Below are 7,763 nucleotides of genomic sequence, written 5' to 3' on the forward strand. Positions count from 1 at the left end.
TGCCAGTCAGTGACGTCCGAAAGGAGAGGAAGTCAGCATGTAAAAAACAGCTGTGTAAATTATAAAGCTTACAGGGTGCAACCCACCACATCATACCACTTCCTAAACACTGAAGTTTCACCCCCTTTCTCCTCTGCAACCCCCAAATAATCTGAAACAATATTATAACAATCACCAAACTAGGGGAAAGGCAAACCATCCTGGGAAGGAAAAAATAACAGCTGCTCTAGATACTTTTTTTTTTCCAACTTTGGCTAGGATTGTTTAAGTTATTTTTCATTTTCTTTTCTTCTTGGCTGTCTTGACAGCCCTTCAGGATTTCAGCTGCTTCCAAGCACAGCTCAATAAAGACCATTTCAGACAAGTTTCATATTCCTTAGATTCCTTAAATTTCTCTTTCTTCAATTTGGGGAATGAGGTTGAAAGGGACAAAGAGCAGCCCAGATTGCACTGTTTCCTATGCAAGCTTCTTGCAAAGCAAGCTGTGCCTTCCTTTCCAACAAGAACAGAGAGGCGGCTCTGATTGGGGGGCTGGGCAGTGGGTCCTCTGGAACAGCGGTAGGACTAGTGGTCTTTAGAAAAGGCTGTTCGAAACATTTTACAAAGGAGGGGAGGAAATATAGAAAGGAGACATCCGTGTGCTCAGTCATCTAAAAAGCCAGTGAGTGTGCTGTGAGCTTCATTCATTCACCAAATGTCTATTTGGCACATATGCTGCACCAGGCTCTGTTCTAGATGCTGAGGGCAGAGCGGTGAAGACAGCCAAGTGTCTGATCCCTGCGGGAAGTTTCTGTGCCTCCCAGCTGGGTGCATGGTGTTCCTTCCCTCCTTTGGGCTCTTGAGTCTCTTCCTTCTGCTACTCCTTCTCCTGCATCCTTGGTTTATTATACGCTTCATCTTTCCCCTTTATAATCACATGTCCCTTTGTAAACATCAAAGGGAAAGAAGCAGGACCAGGGAGCTGACGAAAATGAGGCCTATGACTCATGGGAGAATGTTTTCCTATTTTTTCATTTATACGACTCTCTTCTCAGAAGGACCGAGGCGCCTTCTTATTATGAGCCTAGCTTGCCTCCTCTTTTTCAGGGATTCCTCGCTTTGGCTCTGATGGTCAAAATCTACTCTCAGCCACCCCTGGTGTTCCCCTACAACTCACCTGGGTCCTCAGAGTAGCTTGGCAATCATTTCTTTTCCCCTAAGGAGCTTTTTTTCCCTTCTCTAGTTTGTTTTTCATCCTTCATTTAGACTGTTTCAGAAAAATGTCTACACTCTTCAGAGTTCCCTTCCCACATCTCACCCCAACCTCCATGCTCACACGATAAGCCTCAACAGAAAACAGTGTCCATTCTTCATAGAGAAAACAGGAACCATTAGGAAAGGACTCCCTCCATTTCCAGTCACTTCACCTGCGACACTGTGAACGTTTGTGTCCCCCCAAATTCATGTGCTGTAACCTAACCCCCAATGCAATGGTATTTGGAGGTGGGGTCTTTGGGAGGCGATTGGGTCCTGAGGGTGGAGCTGTCATGACAGATGAGGGCCCTTATAAGAGAGGCCCCAGCGAGCTCTCTTGCCCCTTCCCCCACATGAGGGCACAGTGAGAAGGTGCCAGGAAGTAAGCCCTCTCTCACACCAAATGTGCCTGTGCCTTGATCTTGGATTTCCCAGCCTTCAGAACTATGGGAAATATATTTCTGTTGTTTATAGTCCACCCATTCTATGTATTCTGTTAGAGCAGCCTGAATGGACGAAGAGCCAATTACATGAAGTTATGTGCATTTGCATGCATTTTCTTCACCCCTATGCAAAGAAAGGGTATTCTCTCTATTAAGGTGAGCCCCGGCACCAGAGCTATGGAATCCATCGCATTCAGTCTTATCCAGGAGAACATCCCATCAGTGATACCCTTCTCCACCGTCCCCTCTGCTGGATCCTTTCCGGCAGCCGAACACAACCCCCTGGCCTTTCCTCATATGAACTTCCTACTAAACCTGTCCAGGAACTCACCAGAGGATGAATGATATATTTTTTTAAAGAACCAAGACAGGATCTATGAATTATCCTTCTGTCTCTCACCTTCTCCTCATATTGTGTTTTCTGAAATATTTGATCAATTATAGTCCTTTGAGTGAAATTTTTCTTTTGCCAATCATACTTTTCATTCCCAAGGCTTTCTTATATTTCTGATCATTCTCTTTATGGTATTCCTGCTCTTGTTTTAGGTAGGCAATACCTTCTCACATCTTTGAAAATACTAATTAGAGATTATGGGCTTGTTGTTTTTTTTAAAAAAAGAGAAATATCCCTCTGTTCCCTAAAGTATTTTTCTGTCAGCTTTGTGCTATCCTTATCATTACTAGGCATGTGCTGAAGAGTATACATACATACTGCAGCTCACTCCCGAACTCCAGATTTGTATCTTTCATTGCTGAATGAACAATTCCACTTTGACATCCTAAAGACACCCCAACTGAACTCATATTTTAAAAACTTGGTTTTTTTTTATTTCAAAGTACTGCCATTTACTCAGTTATCCAGGTAAGAAACCTAGGAGGAATTCTTGACTGGCTCTATTTTCCTCACCTATATTCAAACATTAATTCCTAATTATTCTATCTCATTAATATCAGTTAATGTTGTAGTGATGTTTCCTGCTTTGTTGCAGAAACATAGATGGTACAATTCCTGGCATCTCTCCATGCATTTAACCACTCTATCTCAGAGAAAGAGGAATGACCCATGAATATTTGTATATTTTGAAAGGACAAACTGAACATGTTAGTAATGAGCCACCTTTCAACCTCCCGCTGTAGGGGAGCACACATTCTAATCCTCCAGATGTACCATTCCCCAGAGGATGCCACAGGCTGGGTTCCTTGGAAAGAAGATTCTGAGAAAGACATTAGTATGGAGGGGGACCAGAGTTTGCCATCCCCAAATATGCCTTTTGGGATATTGATTTTTATTTTTAAGAAACAACAGACTCAAGATAGAACCTTTGACCCTGCCCTTACCTGCCTGAAAGAATTCAGATAGAAAAACCTGCTTAAAGGAAGGGAGCTATTCACTTTAGCTATTCACCTTGGCATATATGAATGAAGTATGGCAGACAGGGAGGATCCAAGCTGTTGAACTCCCCTGGCTCTCATTGTTTCTGGGTGACCTAACATATGTTTGCACTTTCTCATCTACCTATGAATTGTCTACTTTCCCTTTGAAATCTTAGACCCCTGCCTCCCTCCACTTAGTTCAGAATAGTATATAAGTTTCAACTGCCCAATGTGTCCTCGAGTAATATATTCTTATGGAACCCCCATGTGTACATATGCAATAAAGTTGGTTATTTTCTCCTGCTAATCTGTCTCATGTTAATTAGATTATTAGTCCTGCCATTTATATTATGATTAATTAATGATGTATTTGTATTCATAGCTAACATATTACTATTTTGTTTCATACTACTTGTTCCTTTTATTCTCTGTCTTGCCTTTCTTTGACTTAATTGAGAGGATTTTTTATTATTTTATTATTATGTTTTCTCTGAGTATTTATGCATGATATTGTTTACACATACTTTCACTATTCTCTTAATAGTAGCCATAGAGTTTACCACATGTACCCTTGACTTGTTTCAGTTTAGTATAAATTAATACTTTTACTACTTTGAGACCATACATCCTAGCCAGCCTCCATAGAGAGGTCTACAGCTTCTTGATCTGTTATTTTGTAGTAGACATAAGTCCTAACCATTTATGGAAACTGACTCTTCTCTGGTTCTCTCCTCCTTCTAAGCTCAAAAGATCCAAATTCTCCTGAAGTCAAGCCATCCCCCTTTTCTTAGACCCCTTCCCCTTCCAGATAATTGAGTCTTGTGCCTCCTTGAGGTTTTAGGGAATCACATCTTAACCATCCCACTAGAGAGGAGAAGAGAAAAGTACTTCTCATTTTCCATGATAAGCCCACAGACAAGAAAACAAGATATATTTTCTTAGTCAACTTATCCTGCTATACCTACTAATATTCTTTGGGTTTTGTGGCCTTGACTTAAAATCTAGCCATAATTAATCACACTGTTTCCACGGGAAATTCATTCCAACTTACAAACACTTATCCTTTAGTGAACTTTGAGAACCCAATATATTCATTTTATATATACGTGTATATTCTCCTGCTTCTCTTTATTTAGGGAAATTCAAAATTGCAGAGACCAGTGACAAGGCTTATCATTACTACAGGAATACTCTGCTTTAGGGCGTTGCTTCAATAATAATGCCTACAAAAGAGGTAAACACGAGGGAATATATGGTATCTTACCAAATTGCAAGAAACTTTTGTCTAGCTTTCTCGGTCAGGACACAAACAGCACAGAGATAGAGAGAGGTCATCATTACAGAACCTCCCTAAGGGACACTTCCAAGTTAAAAAATGCAGGCATAAACACAGGTGTAGGTACAGTTTAATTTAGGTAACTATTCTGAGTGCTGTGGCACTTAGGCCAAAGGACCACAGGAGAGTGGCCTAGTTTAATAAAACATTACAAAGGCCCATTAGGAAACTCTCCAGGTACAAAATGGTGGTAGTTTTGACTTAAACCATAGCAACTGCTGCTTAGGCTAAAAGACACCATACTAATCCCTAAATCTATCTCATTCCGTGATACCCAGCTTTCCATCCTGAGGAGAGACAATACAGTCCAGACTTCTAACCATTTCCTGTGCTCTTTAGCGGTCATCCTGGACTAGTGTAGACTAAGCTATTACTCTGAGGTTTCAGGTAAGGTGGTTAATTCAAGTACACAGCACTTTTTACATGATAGACTAAGGGTACATTGAACTCAAAGTAATTTTCTTTTTCCTTCAAAACCCTTTCTTATTCCAAAGGAACAACTTTTGTTTTTTAGTTTCCTTGGACCACCATTCCCATGTCCAGTCCAATAAATACTGAAGGCAGAATGATAACAAGGTGTATTTGTATGTGGTTACATTGTATGTCGTAAAAAAAAAAAAAAAAAAAAAAAAATGTTAATCCAAAATATTTTGCAAGCTTGGCCCGGATTGCCTCAAAACTGGAAATGATCTATAGAACAATTCTGTAGTCATAAAATGAAATTTTAAAATCTGCTTTTCCCCATAAGAGTTCTTCCACACTTAATCATTCAAGAGCTGATTTTCCAGAATGTGTAATACACAAGCCAGTTATATCTTCTTTTCCCTTCTGCTGCCTAATTTTTGGTCATTTCACAGCTCATTAGTATTCTCTCTCTGGGAAAATAAAAGCAAATGTAGCTCAAATACTAGTAGTATTTTTTACTTTCTCTGTAAAGGTTTTGTAGGGAGGGTTATAATTACTAGTTAACATATCACTTTTCTTTAATAAATATCTAGTTAGGAGAAACTAAGATGGCGGCATAGGTAAACACCGGGAAATTGCCGCCTCACACAACAATTGAAAATTACTGCAAAGGACAGAGCAAACATCATCTAGAACAACAGGAAGGCTGGCTGAGTGTAAATTCTACAACTAGAAGGAAAGAAAAGCACGCTGAGAGCCAGAGGAGCTGCAGAGGTGAAGTGCAGAGGTACAAGTGCAGAGGTACGGCGGCTTGCGCGCGCACGCGCGCGAGTAAAGGGGGTGGCATCTGAGGACGCGGCTGTCTTTTTGAATCACAAACTCCCGACTGCTCTGAACTCCGGTTCCGGGAAGTCTCTGGGGACCCAGGTCTCACACGGGGAGAAGCTGGTCTGTCCGGCAGCGAGCGAACTTGAGGGCGGCTTTCCCTCAGAGGTGCTTGCAGCCGTTACCGGAACACTGAGACGCGCGACTCTGGGCGGAGAATCGGCCATGGCCGCTTTCTCCGCCCTCTGACTCCCTGAGACCCCGCCCCACCCAGGCTGCGGCAGAGGCTTTTGCATGTGAATGTACCTAACTGCAGCCGAACCAGGCAGACCTGGAACTTCCAAGAGAAGGCCCAAGGCCCCGCAGCGGCTTGCATTGCTTCACAGCTGAGCCTCTTCGTGGCTCCTGCTGTGTGGCCTCAGGCAGAGGCTGAATTAGCACCTCCTTAGATCCAGGAGCCACTGTACCCAGTGGTCAGAGGGGGACCATCCAGACTGCAACTCCTCAGATCCATAAGGGACACACTCAGGGAGCAGACTCAGTGAGCACCAAAGCCCCACTGAAGCAAGTCTTGCCCCAGAAGGGTATCTTCAGCACAGAAGTTCTCCCACTTTAGACACAGCTGATTCTCACAGCCAATTGGCCTGGAGGTCAATTCCTCCCAGTGATCCTACAACAACCAAGGCACCAAGAGTGCACCAAGAGTGTCCACCCCAGGTAACTGGGGAGGCTGAGCTACTGGGCCCTACAGGACACCTGGCGCGCAGGGCCACTCTATCAACACAGGGAAGCTGCCAAAATGCGGAGACAAAGAAACAGGTCACAAATGGCAGAAATGGAGGAAAGCAAACGATTGGATATAGAGTTCAAGGCCACGTTTATAAGGTTTTTCAAGAATTTTATGGAAACCGCCAATAAATTTAATGAATCCCTCAATAAGTATAGTGAGACCATGGAGGACATGAAAAAGGACCAACTAGAAATTAAGCATACACTGACTGAAATAAAGAATAATTTACAGAGATCCAGCAGCAGACAAGAGGATCCCAAGAATCAAGTCAAAGATTTGAAATACAAAGAAACAAAAAATACCCAACCGAAAAAGAAAAAAGAAAAGAGATTCCAAAAATATGAAGATAGTGTAAGGAACCTCTGGGACAACTTCAAGCGTACCAACATCAGAATTATAGGGGTACCAGAAGGAGAGAGAGGGCAAGATATTGAAAACCTTTTTGAAGAAATAATGACAGAAAACTTCCCCTACCTGGTGAAAGAAATGGACTTACAAGTCCAGGAAGCGCAGAGAACCCCAAACAAAAGGAATCCAAAGAGGACCACACCAAGACACATCATAATTAAAATGCCAAGAGCAAAAGATAAAGAGAGAATCTTAAAAGCAGCAAGAGAAAGACAGTCAGTTACCTACAAGGGAGTACCCATACGACTGTCAGCTGATTTCTCAACAGAAACCATGCAGGCCAGAAGAGAGTGGCAAGAAATATTCAAAGTGATGAATAGCAAGAACCTGCAACCAAGATTACTTTATCCAGCAAAGCTATCATTCAGAATAGAAGGTCAGAGAAAGAGCTTCACGGATAAGAAAAAGCTAAAGGAGTTCATCACCACCAAACCAGCATTATATGAAATGCTGAAAGGTATTCTTTAAGAAGAGGAAGAAGAAAAAGGAACTCTTACCATTTGCCACAGCATGGATGGAACTGGAGAGCGGATAAATACCACAGGATCTCACTCATTTGTGGAATATAATGAACAACATAAACTGATGAACAAGGACTGATCCAGAGACGGAGAGGCATTGATTGGACTGTCGGGACTTGGAGGGAAGGTAGGGGAGGGTGGGGGTAAGGGGGAAAGATCAACCAAAGGACTTATATGCAAGCATATAGGCCTAATCAATGAACATGGACAACGGGGGGGTGAGGGCATGAGCGGGGGGGGGGGGGGGGTAGAGGGTAACGTGGGGACAAGGACACATATGTAATATCTTAATCAATAAAAAATATATTAAAAAAATAAATAAATAAATATCTAGTTAGACTCCACTGAGCACTAGGGAAGAATTTTAAAAGTTTAAGATGTCCCTTATCTTAAGGCTCTTACAATATAATTGAAAAGACAAGGTGTGT

This window comes from Myotis myotis, unplaced genomic scaffold (genome assembly GCF_014108235.1).
Source record: "Myotis myotis isolate mMyoMyo1 unplaced genomic scaffold, mMyoMyo1.p scaffold_m19_p_14, whole genome shotgun sequence".
In the NCBI taxonomy this organism is placed as follows: Eukaryota; Metazoa; Chordata; class Mammalia; order Chiroptera; family Vespertilionidae; genus Myotis; species Myotis myotis.